Source organism: Choloepus didactylus, chromosome 11 (genome assembly GCF_015220235.1).
Source record: "Choloepus didactylus isolate mChoDid1 chromosome 11, mChoDid1.pri, whole genome shotgun sequence".
NCBI classification, from domain to species: Eukaryota; Metazoa; Chordata; class Mammalia; order Pilosa; family Megalonychidae; genus Choloepus; species Choloepus didactylus.
In genome coordinates this window covers 50,683,483-50,704,854 of record NC_051317.1, presented here as the reverse complement: position 1 = coordinate 50,704,854, position 21,372 = coordinate 50,683,483, and the positions used below count along the sequence as shown (strand labels likewise).

The 21,372-nt window shown below is 33.6% G+C and overlaps 1 protein-coding gene across 1 annotated transcript in view; it reads left to right on the top strand.

The window, feature by feature from the left end:
- Positions 1-294: 294 nt before the first annotated feature.
- Positions 295-21,372, top strand: part of CDH10 (cadherin 10) — a 196,570-nt gene continuing 175,492 nt past the window's right edge. The window contains 1 exon segment of the mRNA XM_037799311.1: positions 295-472. The gene's annotated coding sequence lies outside the window, so the exon portion shown is untranslated.

Genomic DNA, 21,372 nt, shown 5'->3' with positions numbered 1-21,372 from the left:
TAGCCTTGAAACAGAGAGGCTTTCTGCCCCGCGGGGGAGGGGACTCCTTTCATCCACAGCCCTCCTCGTGGAGGCGCCCACCCCTTGCATTCACTTGCAAATCGCTGTGTGCTCGCAAAAGCCAGCACTTCCCCAGTCTCTAACCTTCCCTTGGCGAGTGCTGCAGCTCCATCAGCAGAACCTTTCTCTCTGTGTGAGGAAGGGCTTTTCCCTCCCCTTTCCTTTTTTTTTCTCCCCTTAATCAGAAGCACTGAATGAAAGCCAATCAGAGAGAGAGCTCGCCCCCGTTTTCTTCGGTTCCCTGCCGTCCAGAGTTAAAAGTGATGCTGAGAGAAAGCTTGAGTTAGATTGAAGTAGAATCAGTGATAGAAAATAACAGCTGAAAACAAACAAAAAAGGTGACATAGTGACAATTTCTCAAGGGTTATTTTGGCTGGAACAACTTCCGTTATCCAGAAGCTGAAAATAAAAGGTAGGAAGACTTCATCTCTTCTTTCAACTCCCTTAAGGTCTTTTTATTTTCTCTCTCTGGGGAAAAATGTTAAGTTGTGTTTAACAATGATTTCCAAATATTTATCTTTAATGAGTAAGTAATTTAAATAAGCATACAACTCTATATATTAGATTCTAGAAGTGTCTGCTTTGAATATATGGGCAATGTAAAACTGAATAAATTATATATGTTGTGCTCAGCAGTGGGGCATGATATCAGAGTTTGGGAATTAATTCATTCTTAAGAAATGCTAAAAATATTATGGAATATAATTTGTCCTGCTTATGTTGTTCATCTTTATTTTCAAAATCAGTTTCATGGGTAACTGATGCTGTAAACTCTAACATTAACATTACTTTGCATTCCATATGAATGGATGCACTCTGCACTTATAGTGATAGTTCATTGCACATTCAATATAAAGATACATGGCAGGTGGAAGACAGATTTTTTTGAAACTGTCAATAGTCACTAAGCATCTGCATGAATAAAACAGATTGACATCCATCAGAAACAGAATAGGCATAACTACTATATATACATTTTATATCTGAGTCAGAAGTATGAGGGGGAAAAGATGAAGAGGAAAGAGTAAATGCATGTAGTCAGCAGTTGCAGCATTTATTGTCTCTGCTGCAATAAAATCCATATTTTATGTGGTGTTAAATTAATGCAGCACATTGCGAGTCTAAGTGCATGTCCCTAACAAGAAACTATTGATAGCACTGTAAGTATGAGCAAAAGCAGTGGTCTGAAAGTGTTTTTATGCTACTGCAAAAAAAATCTACATTCTTCTTATCATAAAAGGGAAGGGGGGCATCTACACGTGCAATCAGAGAAAACATCATTTTAAAACTGGCCTATCATCTTTTGCTTCCAAAAACCAGACCTATTTCCTATAATTGTAGTTCCTCATTCCAGTAAAAGCTTCTATTTTCTAAAACTGCACATCAATTACTTCTTGGCTGTTTGGAAATGCATTTTTTTTTTTTCCTCTCTCTCTCTCATTCTCTCTCTCCTTTTCTTGAAAGATGCATATTGAAAATAAGCTGTCCATCTAATGATGGCAACAACTGTTTACCTCAATGCATGTTAGTAGACTTTCTCCCTCCACACCATCCCCCTCTTTCCTTCTTAAAAGCATAGCTACAAGAGCTTCTCTGTGGTGAATAACACTTGGCAAGAGTGTGCTCATTTTTTTTTTTAGGTCTGGTATGGTGAGGATTTTTAATTAGCAGAACTTTCATGAAAACATTATGTCATTGACAGAGCTGTGTTTTCATTTTTAGTTAAAGTAATGAAAGAAAAAAGGAAGAAGTTGTGTCCTAGAGAAATAGGTAAATAAATTGCATAGCTAATCTGCCCTGCTCCCACCCCCCAGTGTAGTAAATGTGGCACATATGTATTCAAGATGCAATGCATAAGGAAATAGTGGGGTTTTTTTTTTGGGGGGTTGCATATTAAGGGATGGGGGAGTGATCAAATATAAGCAGCATGTGTCTTTGGCTGAGGGACACACCAAATACTAACCCATCCTGATGATAAAAGCATAAAGAAACACTTCTTTCATTTGCCTTCACTCTTTTTGTTTTCCTTTGGCTGTGTTTTCAAAGTATGAGTCAATGTCTGCTTTCATTAAATCAAATACTTCTTTGGTTTCACATACTTGCTGCTATCAAACTGACTTCCCTGGAGAATGCATATGCCTTCCCTGACTCCAATCAAAGAATAGAATTCCATACACTTAGCTGTCTGGGGTGGGGGGTGAGGGGAAGCCCAGGGAAATGGGAAAAGAGCATGGAAACTGTATGAGCCACTCACATGCATATGCATATGTGTGAGGTCAATGGTTAAAGTGCCTGGTACCTGATCCTGATCAATGCTTTACTTGATGTACCTTAATGTTTATAAAAACTAGCTGTTTATTGATGAGAGTAGTATGGTAGAGGTATTCATTTTAATATTTCACCATCAGTTGTTTAGCTATGTTGGAATTTTTTTCAAAAAATATGAAAGAGGTAATAGAATATAGATTTTCTATCTAGAGAGATACCCATTTCTGGCACATGAGAAATTTAGTGTTATCTGAAAGAACTATGATGTATTTTTTTTCTTGTTGAAAATAATATTTGAAACTGAAATGGTCAATTCAAAATATGTGATCCCTGTTCACAGTCTAGGGAGAATTTCTTGAAATTTGCCATACAAACAAATAACTGAGCCGGGGTGTATAAGATCTGGGTGGTTTCCGAGCATCTGACTTATTTCCTATGTTTCTTAACCTACTTTGCAGCAAGCGATAACACCATGTCCTCCTGGACTATGTCATTTTTATACCAAATCATTCCGCTAGGCAGCAGCACAGGAGCAGCATTGCCTGGGATGATGCTGATTCAGCAGCAAAGTGAACCTTATTGTTGTCAAGCATTATTATCAGTAATGGTGGCATATAGTAAGCAATAATACAAATCAGAGGATGTAAACCCAACCACTTCTAGTCTAGCCTTCGGGCTTCCAAAAGCATTAGTGATAATAAATTGTGTGTTCTTATTTCTACCATGCAAATTGCATTCTAATCCAGTTGTCACCTTAGAAGTGCTTGTAAGATACTAAAACAAAGTAACAAAGTATAAAAAGAGAAATATAAAAAATGATTTGTGCCTATATAAGTAATTTTATGCAGATAATCCAATCTCAAAATTTCAGGTCTACATTTGAAACTGTACTTTTGACTAACCTGTCACATTTTCTGGAATAGGATTTCAAAAAAGTCCATTTACTATCCTTATTAAATAAAAGTCATGCCTGAAATAGGGTGAAGTGACAACAAGGTAGCCTGAAAGATGCCCTCTTTAGGCTTGTACTGAGAATGGTGAAATTGATTAAGCATTGTACTAAATTTCATTTATAGTCCCCATTGTGAATATTTTTTAAAAAAATGATAGTCTAAAAAATGGCATTATGAATACACTTTTGAGAAATGAAGGTTAGCATAGAAAATTCTATTTTCCCTTTCTTGACACTTTATCAGACCATGAATTCATCAAGAAAATTTTGTTTTGCATTAGTTAAAATATGAAATATATAGATAGAAAAATTGTTGAATCTGCCTCAATTTTTTCTAGTTAAAGCATATAGAACATATTCACAGAGTAATAGTATGGGATTTCCTTATTTTATCCCAATTAATTTCAACACCTTAAAGTGCAGATTATTTATTTTACACTTGTAAGAATAAGTGAACATCTCAAACAATCACCAAGAGATGCCTGTTTTCTAAGGTAACAATATCAGCTCAGGGTCACCTCCAACCTACACTTCTTTTCTGCTCCACAGCAGACTCAACTCACTTGACAGTTTAGTATGAGCCCATAGCCCTTTTAAAAATCTATTTGTGTCTTTTTTAACTGGAAGTATCTCTAAAGTAGAGGAAGCCATTTTTGTATTTGCCATGCCATCTTCTTTTTAGTACTCAGCCCAACCAACTCAAGAGAAAAACCTTGTAAGAAAATCACATCTATCCCACTAAAGATGCAGGTTTCTGGGAATGTATTATCCTTAGTGCAGTAATAACATTGATCAGTTAAAATAATCTCACATTTTTTTTCTCCAAACTAACTTTTGCTCAACTCTCTGTTATCAACACAACTTCTTAAAAAAGTAACTTTTGAATTTTATAAGGAAAGTGTTTTATTTTCACCAATTTCTATTTATCCTATTTCTGTCTTGCAATATATTGTACCCTTCTATATTACTGAATCATTTATTAAATGTTAACCATATTTGTGGTGAATTAGCTGCAAATTCAATAAGGACTGGCAAAATAAAATTGTATTTCATGTAATTTTAGAAATGAAATGTTACATTCCTTTGAAAATAACTCCTGCCTGTGGGCAGTTGAAATGCCTTCATACAACAATCCCTTGTAGAAATGGGATACACAAACTTAAGAGAGTTTCTCATTAACATTATAAAGCACTTTACCAAATCATGTGATGTAATCTCAATTTTCAATCCACGCTTTTTTTTTTTTTTAAGAAAACAGTCTTGTTTCTACAAATGCTATATGATGCAGAAATATAAATCAAAGTTAAATGGGTAAATGACGTTTCAATCTTAAGGACAGGATTAAGCAATAGGTTGTAGGAAATAAGACAGCATTGCTTCATAACAGGAAATTCAACATTAAATGATGTCTAAACACTTCAGAGCCCTGCTAATGCTCATAAATGTAGGGCTCTCCTCTCCCACTCTTTCTCTTTCCCTCTCACTCTCCCTCTCCTTCTCTCTTTCCCTCCACTCCCTCCCTCATTTATGACAGTTACAAAAGTCCTTGAATGAATTTCCCATGTGCTTTTTCGTTATCACCCATTATTAAGTAATATTTCTGTAAATCTTCTGTGTTTTATAGCTAGTATTCTATCATCTGCCACAGTATATATTGAGTTTATTAAATTATCCTTTGTATTACTGCATAAAGTACATGACACTTCTGTTGACTAGAGTGTGTCAATAAGAATAAAAGCAATCCTTATAGATAATTATAACACCTAGGCATTTAAGCAATTGAAACTGGTACAAATGCATTTGACTGCTGTAGCAGGCAAATTATGGGAAATTCAGCATTTATTAATGAAACGATTTTTCCAAAGTATTAGAATGTGGAATTCATAAACATAAGTCATTATTTTCAGTTATATCAGTTGATGATTGGGGATCTGTTGATTTACTGCGACAGTGAATATTGAAATAATTTTTAAAAAGCCCTAATTTAAAAAAAAAAAATAAAACAAATAACTTGCAAAGTTTGGAAGGCAGTGTTTCACTAGACATTTTCATTCTTCTTTGTTGAAAGAAGAAAATTCTATCAGTTTGTAATGTAAAAATATAAACTGATACATAGTGAGTGAATAGCTATTTTAGAGATTGTGGGATGAAGGTCTACCATCACTTCATGTTCTGGGAAACATAAACTATAACAATAATCAAGTTGAGCAGAATGTATGGCACATTTAAAAATAATCAATAAAGTGAATAAAGTAAGTATTTTAACTTGGGTTATTAAGATAATTCTCTTCAATGTTCACATAATATATATACATATAAGAATAGAAGTTGAAAGTTGATATAGTTATCAAAGTAGATATATCAAAGGCAATCAACATATTTGCCTAGGTTATTGGAAAATTCTAAATACATTTTTCTGTGCATAATGCCAGTACTTTCAGTTTTTGAACTGTGACTGTGACTTCCTTTGGCATTTAATTCCACTTTCAATAAAATAAGCTGAATCAACTACCAACTACCTTGAAAAACATTGTAATTTCTGGGATATTTTAAAGAATGTTTCCATAATTCTTGAACCAGGCTTCAAGGTTAAATGAAGCCTCATACACTTTCTGGATAATTTGACTTGCTTCTCAGGATTAATTTTAAATTAGTAGTTTTACGTTTAGGTAGATTTAAAAATATTTGAAATATCTGAGAGATTTTAAGAGTTTTGTGTTTACCATGTAAATCTTCTACCTGCAAATTATATTCATCAATTATTTTATTTAAGATATTTGCTTTACATAACATGAAAAAATTAATACCTCTAACTCAATTGGTTTCAATCCACTTTAATAAAGTACAGAATATGAATTATTTTACTTTTAATAACCATAGTGTGATATTTATTAGCTTGGAGGGTGATCTAAAGAAAAGAAACCACTGGAGTAAAATAAAGGGTATGTCAACGTATTTCATCAAATAAGTGAAAACTGAGTATAAAATTAATCATTAGCCTAGTCAAGTAAATTTTTTTCTGTTTTTATTGACTTCTTCCTAAACATGATAGGTTAGGATTATTCCTGCTATCTAGTCTTGAGCTGAATTTTGTCACTGAGTGACTTCAATATGTATTTTTTTGGAGAGTGAAAACCACCGACATTTATTCTGTCTGTATTTAGCTTCCTAAATTTTAATAAAAGTCTTTCCCCATGAATAAGAAGCCATGGAAAACATTTATTTCTTTATCCACCAACTCTCTCAAGGCTTCAGCTTTTTTTTTTTCTTTTTTTTTTTTTTTAAGAGTAGTTCAAATTTGAATACTAAGTACAGTCAGGGAAGTTTGTCACTCAGCCCTTACTTCCTTCTTCTTTTTTTTTTTTTTTTTTTTTTCCTTCCTGGAGTGATGAGTGGAGATTTTCTATTATACTTTTTTAAAAGAACCTCTTCTTTTTATTATACCTTTTAAAATGTATGCCCTAATTTGCCATTAGTTACAAACCTAATAGTTCTACAAAACATTTTTAATTAATATGTGTAACTTAATTAATTTGGGAATGAACAAAAGTATTCTATTTTCAATAAACTAAAAAAAGAGAGAAATATTGGGGAAATGACATAGCCCTAAAAATCTGTTAAGAAAAATAATTTCTATACAAATTCTTTTTTCATGGAGCTGAATTATGTTCTATAATAAAGTGTGATAGCTGAACAAAATGAGGAAAAAATGATTTCTTTCTTAGGACTATGCCACTTCAGTGTTTGATTTACAATCTCTAATGGGCAGCCTGTCTAGTGAATATGCAAAGTTAGAGAAACGGTGGCCATATTCTCGGCTTTAGAGCAAAGTTATTAACTTACTTCACTTCATGGGGAACAGTTGGATCAAGACCATTTCTAATTAGGCCTATAAAGGAACAAGTGTGAATAAGAACAACTTTCCTTAGAAAGCAAACTAAGATGTTGCATATACACCACTGCTCCCTAAAAGCCCATATTAAAATTTTCAACTATTAATAGTACTAAAAGTCTACATAATATGATAATGTCAAACCCTCACAACATTAATTTATCTGTCATTTGATTTGGGGTTATCATATTTTGTTACTTATTTTTTTTTTACACATTATATTTTTTCCTTTGCATTTCCCTTTATTAATTAAATGTCCTCCTGGTATCTGAACTATTATTTGCTCAATTTATCCTCAGCTTCTAATTAATTTCCTTCATTTTGGGGAGGAGATTTACCTAGAACCACATGTGTACCACAGCCAGAGATAAAAGAATGAATCAATACAATTTTTGTCAGCTGGTGAGCAGGCCTTAATGTGAGATTCACAACTAAATATCAAGTGATTTATAACATAGATTTTAGTAGGTATATTACAAATGTTTCAATTTTCATGAAATAGTAGTAAAACTATAATAGCAGAACATCATTGGATATTCATCCGTTTCTCCTTGGTTCACTCATTCATTCCTTCATTCCCCAAGTATTAAGTGCCTACAGTAAACCGAGCACTCCATCAGAAATCAAACACAGATAGAGATAAAACAACAACAAAATGCTGCTACAGTGAGACATTAAATGAATAGCACATGGCTTATTAAATTCCAATTTTGATACATATAAAAAGGATAAGTGCTAGCTGTTTTTAAAGTGAAAAAATACGGAGTTCTAACCTTACCTGTGTTTGAAAGGTGCATCATTGTGTTCAAAGCCACACATCTTTCAAGAGAATATCAGTATGAATTATCAGTTTAGTTCAAGATACATTTTCTGTCTAGCCTAAGATTCATTCTTTGAGTCGGTTCTGAATTCCTGCTTCAGGCAGGAGCAGCCATCTTGTTTGGTGATACTGACCCTTTGTTGCCCTTCAGATTTGCAATAGCCAGTTGCCATCTTGCAGATACAGGGAAGTATATGGGATAAAGTATAAGTGCTCAACTTTGAGACCAGTATATATATATATATATATATATATACAGCCCAAACTAGAAGCCTACAGAGAGACTATATATCTGAAGGTCATGTGGACCTGAAGTTCTATTGCTAAAAATTCTTAGCAATAAGAATTTTTAGGAGCTTCACACCCTCACAAGTAATTAATATATTCTTTCCAGGGAAAGCACTGACTTTCAAACTTGATCACTCTGTGTAAAAGTTTCTCCCATATAATACTCTTTTGTTTTCTGTGAGGACACCTAATACAGGAGATGTCTAATAGGAAGATTGCACAGAGATTAAGTCCCTGTACCAGACCATTGCAATTACCTTTCTTAGATAATGCAATGACCTCAACCTAAGAGCCCTCAGAAGGCCCTTTGGTGGTTAAAAGGATGGACTGTGGGGCCAGATTGTCTTGTTTCAAAACCTGACTCTGCCACTTACCATGTATTTAATATTCACTATTTCAGGTAGTGCCCTCGTCTATAAAATGGGTTAATGGTTCGACATAGTTAATAGGACAATTGCCACAATTAAAGGAAGCGATAAATGTAAAATGCTAACAAAAGTACCTGACACATAATAGGTGCTCTAGTGTCATCAATGATAGTATTTGTTCTCTCTTATTGTTATTGGTAGTATTATTGTATGCAAATTCATGTGACCTACACTTTATCATTAATATTGACTGTGTTTTCTTTTAACCATAGCATATGGTATAACAAAGCTACAACTTAAAATCTTAAAGCATTTTTATTTGTATTATGTAATAATAATTTTTTTATTTGAGTTGAAGTAAGAAACCTATAGTGTTTTAAGTCTAATTCTGCCAGTAATTCTAACAATAGCACCGTAATTTCTTCAATCCAAGTTCTTTTTGTTTGTGACAATGGGAATTTGCACAATATAATTTCTAAGGACAAATCGGGTTATCTATTATTATAATCTATTATTATAATTGAAGGGCTCAAACAATCTATTATTGTTACTGGAAAGGTCACAATATATAAGTGTTATAATGATTGTGAAGATGTCAGTTCTAAAAAGAGAGAATGTTACCTGAAAATTTCAATTGCTTTCTCAGATCACAGAGAGTGACTGCATGAAGTAGGGAATTAATGGATATGAAATTTTGAAAATGATGTGAAGGACCCCAAAAAGGGACAGAGGAAGGGTAAAGTATTAGAAGACAAAGACTAACTGTCGTGAGCTCCATAAGCCTCATAAACCCAGTCAGGTGAAACATGAGCCATTTCTGAATATACTGCAGTAATGGTTCCTTTCACAGATTCTCCTTCTTGAGGTCAGAGTAATGAGAATTAGAAAAAGAATGATGAGCAGAGGCAGTGCATTACAGAAATAATCCCATTAAAGTTTTGATACTTATAAATCTCGAGAATAATTCTGCAGACTATATTACAAGCTGAAAGGTCAGTGGACAACTGCTCTCTTGGACCAGATTCTCGAAACTGCCTGGTGGCACAGAGAAGTTGCTGAAAAATGTGAAAATTTTAACAGGTTTTATTTAGATAATTCATTCTTTTCATTCCTCACATTCAAGGTGATATGAAGATTAATTAAAAATCACTGCTTCTGGCTTTCTGTAACCTTTTTTGTGGCTCTATTGATATACAGTAATTAGAAAAGCATCTAGAATGAATTCTGTGGATTAATAAACGAACCAAACCAACTCGAGGTCATAAAACATACATTTATCTGAGTCCATAAATATTTATTTTTTGAAACTTCATTTTAAAAATCTAGAATTATATCCATTTTTTTTCCAGAATTGTGTATAGTTCAGGACTAATTCAAAATTTTATTTTAGAAATTTGCATATTTAAAGTATATATTTTGTGCTTTATCTCATCTGTCAACATGTTAAAGGTGAGGTGAGCCCTAGTAGAGACTACTAAACCTATCCTACAGACACAATTTAGTGAAAACAGAAAGTTCATTTTCATCTTTTGCCTTAGCTATATTTACATATATTATCTATTTAAGCAAAGTCACTGTCTTCTTCATATCATCTTTAGTAAATGCTGTGGTCATTTAATAGCAATCATACTTATTTCACAGCTTCACTTTAATATTTGGGTGGATGACTTAACCTTTTGGCTTATTGATCAGGATGGCTACTTTAAAACATTCTATTAATACGTATACTTTCAATTTTGTTTACTCCATTTTTTAGATGTACGTATTGTTTATCCTTCCGAGATCTGAAATATAGACATTCTCTCTCATTAGTTTTAAAATTCTTTAATCATACTAAAGTAAAAGAGCATTGATAGGTATATATTTTCTATTCATTTAGGAGGAAATAAAGTGAGAATAAAAGTTTACATTATACAAGAGTAAGAAAAAGTTAATTAAAAATCTAAGCAAAGAAGTATTATTGGATAATTAACGATGAATACCACCTGAACAATTATTTCCTTTCAAAATTCTTCAACTTCTTTTAATGGTTTTTAACCATTTGATGTGTTGATTTGAATGTCTGCATTTTAAAATAATGTAAATTAGACCTCAAAATTTGATTAGCAGGTTGAAATGAGGCTGTGATTATGAAGTATTGGTCCATTTATAGAGTAAGTGGTGCTAGTATCTCTGGCAAAATTCTGTTCACTTGTGTAGAGAGAAAATAACATATTTTGGTGTTTGGAGCCATCTTGTGGCCAAAACAAAGTATATTAGTGGATACTCTCCTTGGCTTCAGATTGTTTTCCAACTGAGTATTGCAACTTAGAACATTAAAAAAGATGTAGATTTACAATGAGGGCTATAAAATGGTATTTAAAATGGATCATGTTTAGATTAATGCAATTTAATTTTATGCTGTGATATGAATTATAACAAATATTGTTTTACAAAATATCTAAACAAGGTATTTTTTAAACACCTTTGAGGCAAGATACAATTTTTAAACTAAAAAAAATTATGTGGCAGCTGCAAGTAAATTCTAAAGACTCCTTAAAGTTTTAGTTTTGTTTAAGTTTCTCAAAGCAGAATTCATTAAAGCATCCTCTGGTGTGCAGCATACACACATACACACACAGCAGGAACTGCATTATTGTTGGTTATACATTTTGTAAAACTTAAATGTCAATATGTTCCCTGCATATAAAGCAAAGAACTGATACCAGCAAACGCTGGTCACTGAATGTGGTTTTCACTGGGCCAATTGGAATTCCAGACTAATTTGTTTGCTTTTATTTTTCCATGGATATTAATATATTTTCTAATTCACTGAGTGTAATGAATAGTCTCCCCATATTCCCAGTCTCTTTTACTAGGTTACTTGTTTACCAACCCACTTACAAGGGAGCTTGACTCATAGTTACAGCTTTACTTATAATTTTACAAAGAAGTACCAAAACTTAAAAACAAAATCACAATGTTCTGTTCTAGGAACTGAAAATAATAACTGTACTAGGGATTTGAATGTAGAACATGCATTGATTGCTTGTATAGTCTCACTCCTCAGTATTCATTTTTACTTTATTACATGGAGGTAAAATTAAAAAAAAAGTGATCAAAGTGATTCTTTGTACATATCCTATAGCTATAGATGAACATAAAAGTTTCCCCTTATTTATTGCCTTATCAATCTGTACCTACATATTTTCCATTTATCTTAACACATTTATGTTCCCATCCTAAAGTATTATTATTATTAAAATCTGAATAAGACTTCAATTCCAAGATTGGACATGAGATAGCTTAGTGAAAATCCCATGTTACAATGTGCACAACTCCTGAGCTATCCTTTCCTTGAGGCTCTTCAGTTATTGACAGAATGAGGGCTCAATGGGAACTGAGGACACATTCATAAAATCACAAAAAGTTTTATGAAGATCATCCCTATATTATGTTTGATAAGCCATAAAATATTCATTTTTATAAAGCAAGTGATTTTCTCTCTCTATGTTGAACATAGCAGGTAGCCTTTTAATGGAAAACCAGTGGTCAGAGCTTGTCATTTCTCATGCATAGCCCAATATTCTGACTGAAAACAAAGATTACTTTGCTTCCCATTAAACTATTCTCCTCTATCCACAAAAGTGCTTCTATTCTAAGAGATATTACTATTGATTTGTTTTTATTCTCAAAAGACTACTTAGGTTTTTCTGTGCAATGCTGCATACCTTGTAGTATTTTAAATAAATATATAAATTATTTGTTTCAACTCCAAAAGGGGAAGAGAGATTGAAATGGTATATTTAAGAATTCAGAAATGTTTAATATGTAACATTTTGATAATGTCATATTCACACTTAGTGCTATAGCTTCAGGCAAAGACTTTTTTGTTTTTGCAGAATAAATCATGAATGGGTTATAATACATATAGAAAGAAACATACACCACCACCACCCCAAGGAAGTAAAAACCAAGAAACCCAAACTACTTTTAGTGAGAAAATTCTAGTTCCTTCTTAGTTTTAGTCCAAAGTGTAATATATCTGCTTATCCAAGATAATCTAGCCTCAAGTGATAAAGTAGATTTCTGTAGCTAACCATAATTCCCAAATAATTTTTAATTTATTGTATTTTTTCACCAACCTGGAGTTAGAAATGTATTGTTTGTAAACATAACTCTTGTTTTGTTCCTTATGTCTAATCATTTGCCAAACCTATACAAGCTCTAAAACTGCTCCCTTCTTTTGATTCAAATCCATACTATAGAAGAGTTTCTAATTACATCATTCCTTCTCAATTTAATCATAGTTCAGAGTTCTTAATACAAATTATAGAGTTTGCTAGGAACTTGGAAAACAGAGAGATGAGATTTTTCCCTTCCTCAATGAGATCAGTAGGAGATAACAATGTTTAAAGTTAGTAAATCATTTAGTGCTTTGTTTGTAGTTCAAATAAAGGTTTAGAGGAGTGTAGATGAAGGAGCATGACAGTTTAACAGAGGGGAGATGAAGCAGGTCTTGGAAAGTGAGTATTATTTCATTGGGTACTAAAAGGGGAAACTGAGGAAATAAAAGGCATGTCATTCTCCAAATGCAAAGACCTCCTAACTGATCTTCCTGCTTGTATTTCTTTCCCCATTAGTCCCTTCTAAGATACTTTTTTCTTAATTAACTTTTTCCTACATTTATTCATTCAGTAATATTTGCTGATTTTCTATTATGGAGAAGGCAACAACATAGTCACTGGAATGTGATGAAAAATGAGTCATATTCAAACTTCCTAACCTCAACTGACGTGTTGTTTTTCAGTAGACAATTAAAATGGAAATTAAATATAGTCCAATAAATGAAAAGAATAGTATAAGCACAGGTTGTTATGAGAGTTAGATGAGGAGATATACCAGTGTTAGGATCTAAAAAATTTTCGTGGAGGAATCATTTTGAAGTGAAGCCCTTAAGGCCGTAACACTTTGTGCCAGTCACTAGCTCAAAATTTTGCATGCACATCACCATTATGAGAGACACTAATCTGTAGTGAAAAACTCCTCTCACTCCAGAGTTGGGCAGATCTGCTTAGAATATGACTTCTGCCACTGAGGAGCTTGGAAAGCATCACCAAGATATTTAATCTAGCTAAGCCTCAGGTTTTCTGTCTGGAAGACGGGATAATCTGCTATAAGGATTGAATGAAGCTATACTTGTCTTAGTTTGCCAGGGCTGCTGTGCTGGTTTGAACCTTTTATGTATCCAATCTTGTGGGGGCAGACCTATTGTGGGTGGGACATTTTAGTTTGTTTCCATGGAGATATAACCCAGCCCATTCAAGGTGGGTCTTAATACCTTTGCTGGAGCCTTCTATGAGACATTAAAAGACAGATGAAACTCAGAGAGCTCAGAGAAGCTAAGAGAGAAATGCCCAGGGACATTGTAGAGAGAGAGAGCCATTTTGAAACCAGAACCCAGGAGAAGAAGGGACAGCAGGCATTGCTATGTACCTTCCCATGTGACAGAGGAACCCCAGATGCCATCAGCCTTTCTTCAGAGAAGGTATCATCCTATTGATGCCTTAATTGGGATATTTTATTGAACTTAGAACTATAAACTTGTAACCTAATAAAACCCATTGAAAAAGCCAACCCATTTCTTGTCTATTGCATTCTGGTAACTGGCAAACCGAAATAGCTGCTATGACAAATATCACACAGTGGGTTGAGTTAAACAGCAGAAATGCTTATGTCATGATTTCAGAGGCCAGAAATCCAAAACAAGTTTTTGGCAAGGCCATGCTTTCTCCCTGAAGGACAGCCATACCACTCTGGCTATGGCTTTTGGCAATACTTGGGTTTCCTTGGTTTGTTCCTCTGCCTCCAGTCACATGGTGATCTCTCTTTCCTTGTGCCTGCTCTTCCAGTTTTCCTGGCTTGAGGCTCCTTCCTGTGGCTTTCTCTGACTTCTTCCTAAGGCCTTCAGTAATATGGATTAAGGTCCTCCCTGACTCAGTTTGGCCATGTGTAAATAGTATCTTAGAAGGTTTTATTCACAAGTGAGTCCACACCTTCATGATAATATACATCTTCAAAGGCTCCTATTTACACATAGTTTCACACTCACAGGAACATGGATTAAGATTAAGAACTTGTTTTTTCTTGGGGCATATGATTCAATCTATCACACTTGTAAAGCACTTAGAGTTTCTTACAGTTAATAAGTGTCTAATGCATATTACCAGCATTATTATTGCTTACTGGATAAATCTCAAATTCCTTAACCTAATTTGATCCAATTCTTCTTTCTTCTGTTAAACCATTAGAAGCCTCTTTGATCCTTTTCCTGTAATTTGTCTCCTAATACAAATAAATTGACTTGCTCTCAGTTCTAGCAGCATTCTCTTATTTTATTTATTGTATTATTATCACTATTTTTAATCTATTTTTTTATACTGGTTACTATTGTCCAGAATCTGCCAGCTAAAACTGTATTCCATTGAAGCAGGCTTCAAATGTTACTTTTCCCTAAAGATGTTAGATTGAGTTCTCCAACTAGCAATCTCTTTTTACCTCTTTCTTACCTCTTTCTCACCATGGATCATCATCTTATTTTGAATTATTTTTGCATATGATTATTCTTTTTATAGATTGTTACTTCCTTAAAACAAAGATCATTTTTATTTTTGTCTGTAACCCTAACACTTAGCCCAATATCTCCCACATGATAGCAAATGTGTGATAAGGAATTTCATGCATCAGATAAGTAGAACATATGTTATAGTTTGCATTTTACAGATGAATATACTCCTAAAGAGTAAATGCAAGAGTAAATGATGCACTAAAGACACAAAAGATTTTCTTTCCACTGGTAATATTCCCTCTCTTTTCTTTAACATAAAGCAGTTTTTTTTTTTTCCCCCCAGAGGAATAACTCTAAATAGTTCTTCCTCAACCTGATGGTTTTATTTATTTATTTGTTAGTGTGTTAATTTAATATTCAGAACTGGTCCCATTGAATTAAACCCACTGAATTAGAATTTCTGGAGTTATAGTCATGCGCATTTTAAATTTCTTGTTGGATGATTTAAATGTGCACAGTGGATTAAGAATTGTAGCTATAAAATACTGAGATGTTTTTATGCTTGAGCCCATAAAATGATTCTAAAACCAGTTTTGAAAGTGAAAGTGTCACAAATATAATGAACAATGACAAATATTTATTCTTTGAAGCAGGTGCATTGAAGGGGAAAAATTTTTATTTGATTTTTTTAAAAATAGAATCTTTCTTTATAGCCATTCATTGTTTTAAGCACCTTTTGTGTACAGAGCTTTGTGCTGCACATTAATGTGAAGAATATAATAAAAAATGTTTTTGAGAAAAAATAGTACATGGCAGTACTAGGTGGTAGATAATTAAGGACCAAAATGATTCTGATAAGACAATAAGAAATAATAATCATCAGTGTAAGTCTGAAAACTGATGTCATGGGGGAGGTGGAATTTTAACTTCACCTTGGGTTAGAGGATGTCCAGAATGTATACAATGGGCAGGTATTTCAGAATTTCTATCGATATGAGCAAAGGTAGGGATGAACGTGGGGCGGCCCAGATGTAAACTAAAATTCAAGCCGGGTCTATGTTGAGAAAACAAACATTTGTTAAGAATCTTGAAGACTAGGTTAAAGAGTTCAGACATAATGAAAAGTTCATAGAAGACAAAGGAATAACTCAAATGGGAAAGAAATATCAGCATTTTGCTATTTCACCCTTTACTAATTGGGACAAAATAAAACAAAAACTAAAACAAAAACAACAAAAGCCAATCACTTTCTTGTCATATATTAACTGCACCATTTGGTCATGTTGATAGAAGTAGAAATGCTTTCAAAGTCAATCCAAAATTATTGTTTCCCCAAGATAAGATGACTAAGGAGGATAGCAATGGAATTATGCTAATAAATAATAAATAATATTTGTCTGACTCTTCCCATTCTCCATCCCTAGCAATTTTCTCATCTGTGATCTCAAACACATAGTGCTCTGAGTTACCACTTGGCATTTGCAATTTTCCTTCACTCAGTGTCCTGTTCTTTGTGGTTTGACTTCTGTCTTGCATGTTCTCCTGCTGGTGGAAGTATAAATGATGCTTGCTGAAGGTGTCCTGGTATTCCAAAGCTATTAAAACAGGTGACCACACTAATCGATTAGCATCTTTGATGTGTCAAAATAGTTTTGTTTAAATTAGACTTCAATTTAGGTTCAATTTGTATGACCAGGGCAAGGGTTCATTTATATCAAACTCTTTCTATATTGAAAAAGCTGATTTGTCCTTAATCTCATAACTAGTTATTGGCAAAATTGGAAGTATAATTTTTGACTTAAAACTTCTATCCTATGTTACTGCCATCACATCATAAGCATTGGCAAAGTTTTTCTCACTGTAAAATAAAAATTGGGACAAAATCAAGATCATGATTTTATATTTTTATAATTAAATGCACTAATACATGTGATATAGTAGTTAGTGATGTGTGTGGTTCAGTATGTACTCCTAATGAAGTTATTAAAGCTCTTGCTTTTTTTGTGTTTTTTTTTTTTAAATTCAGTTTTATTGGAATACATTCACACACCATACAATCATCCATGGTATACCATAAACTGTCCACAGTATGATCACATAGTTATGTGTTCATCACCACAATCTATCTCCAAACATTTTCCTTACATCAGAAAGAATCAGAAAAAGAATAAAAAATAAAAGTGAAAAAAGGACACCCAAACCATCCCCCCATCCCACCCCATTTGTCCTTTAGTTTTTATCCCCATTTTTCTACTCATCCATACACTAGATAAAGAGGGTGTGATCCACAAGGTCTTCACAATCACACTGTCACCCCTTGTAATGTACATTATTATATAATTGTCTTCAGAAGTCCAGACTGCTGGGTTGGAGTTTAGTAGTTTCAGGTATTTACTTCTAGCTATACCAATACACTAAAACCTAAGAGGTGTTATCTATATAGTGCATAAGAATGTCACCAGAGTGACCTCTTGACTCCATTTGAAATCTCTCAGCCTCTGAAACTATTTCGTCTCATTTTGCATCCCCTTTTTGGTCAAGAAGAGACTCTCGGTCCCATGATGTCGGGTCCAGATTCTTCCCTGGGAGTCATGTTCTGCGTTGCCAGGGAGATTTACACCTCTGGGAGTCGGGTCCCACGTAGGGGGGAGGGCAGCTAGTTCACCTGTCGAGGTGGCTCAGTTAGAGAGAGAGAGGGCCACATCTGAGCAACAAAGAGGTACTCAAGGGGAGACTCTTAGGCACAATTAAATGCAAGTTTAGACTCTCCTTTGTGGTAACGAGCTTCATAAGGGCAAGTCCCATGATGGAGGGCTCAGCACATCAAACTGCCAGTCCCAATGTTTGTGACAACATCAACTAAAGCTCTTGTTTTACTTTCATTATACTGATTATATGTAGGAGATATTAGTCCTGCTATTAATAAATTTCAAAGAAAAGTGTTAAATAATTATAATACCCATAATAACAAGAGCTATAATTTATTGAGCACTTTCTAAGTTTTTAGACTGTATAGAGTGGCTTGCATGTAGTTTTGTTCATTATGTTAAAGGAGGTAGGTACTACTATTTTCCTCATTTCGTGAATGATGGAATGGGAGGCACAGAGATAGTAGGTAAGTTTCCTAAACACAACACTAGTAAGTGGAAGATCCAGAAGGCAAACCCAGATAATGTGGCCCCACTCCTCCATTCCTAACATATACCACATATTTATATATTAATATACATTTTCCTGAAAGGAGAAAATATGTGAACCGGTTTTTCACAATCCTGTTCACATTTTTTTAAAATATCTGTTTATTAGTATACTGTTTCTATTTTTATTTTTGTCAAGAGAAAAATGGCCTAAATTTTAACTAAAAGTATTATTTACACTTTTAAAGATATACCATATTTAACATTTTAACTTATTTTATTAATATGTCCAATTGAGATGTTGAAATTTATGAAAAATAAAGAGAAAGAAGACTTGTACTAAAGGTAAGAAAATTTTCATAACAACTATTTTAAACATATCCACAAACCCCTCAATGAGCTTCATGATCCTTTACTTATCATTGAAAATGGTTATTTTTTTAATGTTCCCAGTTGGGAAATAAGGCATATAGTGATATTATTGAATGGGTACACACTATTTTGAAAGATACACAGAAAAATAGTCACAATGGTTGCCTCCAGGTAGAGGGGCAAGGTTAGTATGTCTACAATTAGAGAATGATTCTTAGTGTATACCTTTAATTTTGTTTGAAATTTTGTTATGAATATGGAATGATGTTTTAGTTTCCATGTAAATACTATGTAAAGGAATGGCTTAAACAGTGGGAATTTGATAGCTCTGGGTTTTCAGATTAGTCCAAGTCCAGGCATCATCAAGGCCATGCTTTCTTCCTGAAGAACTGGCATTCTGGAGCTGGCTGCCAGTGATCCTTGGTCCTGGGCTCTTCTGTCACATGACAGTGTACATAGCAGCTTCTCCTGGTTTCTCAGTTCTTTTCCGGGTTCCATTGAATTTCAGCTCCTTGCTTCCTGTATCTTTCTGTCTATCTGAATTTCATTTCGCCTATAAAGGGCTCCAGTAATAGGATTAAGAGACATCGGTTTGAGGTGGGCCAAACTTTAACTGAAGTTATCTCATTGAAAGATCCTACTTACAATGGGTTCATACTCACAGGAATGCTTTAAGTTTAAGAACATTTTTTTTTTCCCTGGGTGCATACAGCTCCTAACCACCACAATGAAGTTTTCAATTAAAAACCTAGTTAATTTAAAAAGCTTGGCAATCATTATGAATCCTACTGAGTGTAGAGAAAATGAAAGATTCCAAATTCTAAACTCATCTTTATAGCATAAGTTGACACTCTCATTGTCTTCTTATATTAAAAAAAAAAACACACACACACAAAACAGCAAGCAATCAAGTGCAAGCACACACATACACACACACACACACTACTCACTAAATTCTAGTAAAAAGAAAATATTGCTAGGTGAACATTTAGTATCATTTCTTCTCCCTGTGGCTCTAACCTTAAGAAGGATTCTTATTTTTATAAATATTCATTATTAAGGAACCATACTGAGATTGCAAAATATAAACCAATGTTACTCAAACCTTGTTCAGGTTATATGAATTTTGAAAATTGTGGGCTTTCATATAATAACATGGATATATTTACTATAACTGTATGCCTAAGGTGGATGTCTCTGTTGTAACAAATTACCCCCATGCTATTTCAGGACCCAGTTGTCCATTTGTGATCATCATCCTTTTCATGCCTCCTTCTAGGCTTCTGAGAAAGGAACAGAGGTGGACTTGTTATGTAGGTTTTTGCGAAGTGAGGTTCAAATAATTGTATCAGTGAATTACATGAACAGGTGTAAGTTTTGCCATATAGAGGAAAGTGGACAAAGTTTATATTACTACATGTGTACAATCTCTAAAGCATATCCATTATAGCTCTCAGTGCCATATTCACATAGCTATCAACCGCTTAAATTTTGCAAACCTAAAAGGATCTGCTATGTAAAATTAATGTTAATTTGAATGCTATTTGTTTTGTAATTTTATTTGCACTTATATTTAAATTTTGTGTTGATTTTTAAGAACAATGAGCACAATTATTTATCATGTTACTATTTATACTTTTATAAACTTGTAGGCTTGTTTTTATGTCTATACATATACCAGTAATATTAATCTATAAATAATTCACATCAATAAAGCAGAAGGCACTTGATAAGAGAACAAGATTCAACACCAAGGCACAAGATAAATCCAAAATGAATAATCTCTCTCAATGTTTAGTACCTTTTTTGACAATCATAATTTCTGATTTAGAATAATATGTATTGAAGGTATTTCATCTTGGAGCAAATTTTGGGATTATAAAATGTGACAAGTCTCACAACATGAGAGAACTTTATAGATCCTTAAAACCAAGAGCCTTAAGATGCTTCAAAATAATGCTTTCTGTGTATCACAATCTAAAATACTTATCTGGTAGGGAAATAGTCTTTGGTACATTTTCATCTCTGTGTGTGTATGTGTGTGTGTGTATACAGTATGTATGAATCAGCAGATCTTGCAGCTAAATTAGAGATTTAATCCAAACATTTGTTAGAGAATGAACACTCAGAAAGAGTTCAATATATCAAACACATTTTCATAATAGTGGAATGGCCATTTGGAAAGTTTACCTTTTCCATGGGAAATTAATTCATTCAGCAGTTAGCAATGTATGAAGTACTACACCAAATCAGCTCCTGCTATCTTGTCCACATTAATAGATGCCTGGTTCTTTAATATCACCATTAAAATGTCCAAGGCTGGTCATTTCAAATATAACTAAAGAGCAAGAAGACTCCAGTACTTTGGCAAAGATAAAAGCAGTATTAATGGCATGTGGACCAATTCCCTTTAATAGTCTAGAATTGATTTAGTGTATGTTTTTATCTAAACGTTTTATGAGGCTGTTATATTTTCAGCCCATGTTACTTCCATGAGCACTCTACCTAATAAATAAAGTATTATGGCACTTCCCATTATTTGTCCTAAATTTATCTCTTTTAAACTTCAAAGGGTGCCCTTAGACCTTGTATAATTGAAGTTTGTGGATAGCGTGGCTTTCACACTCTCCACCATCTTCATGATTTAATAGATGTCAGAGTTTCCAGA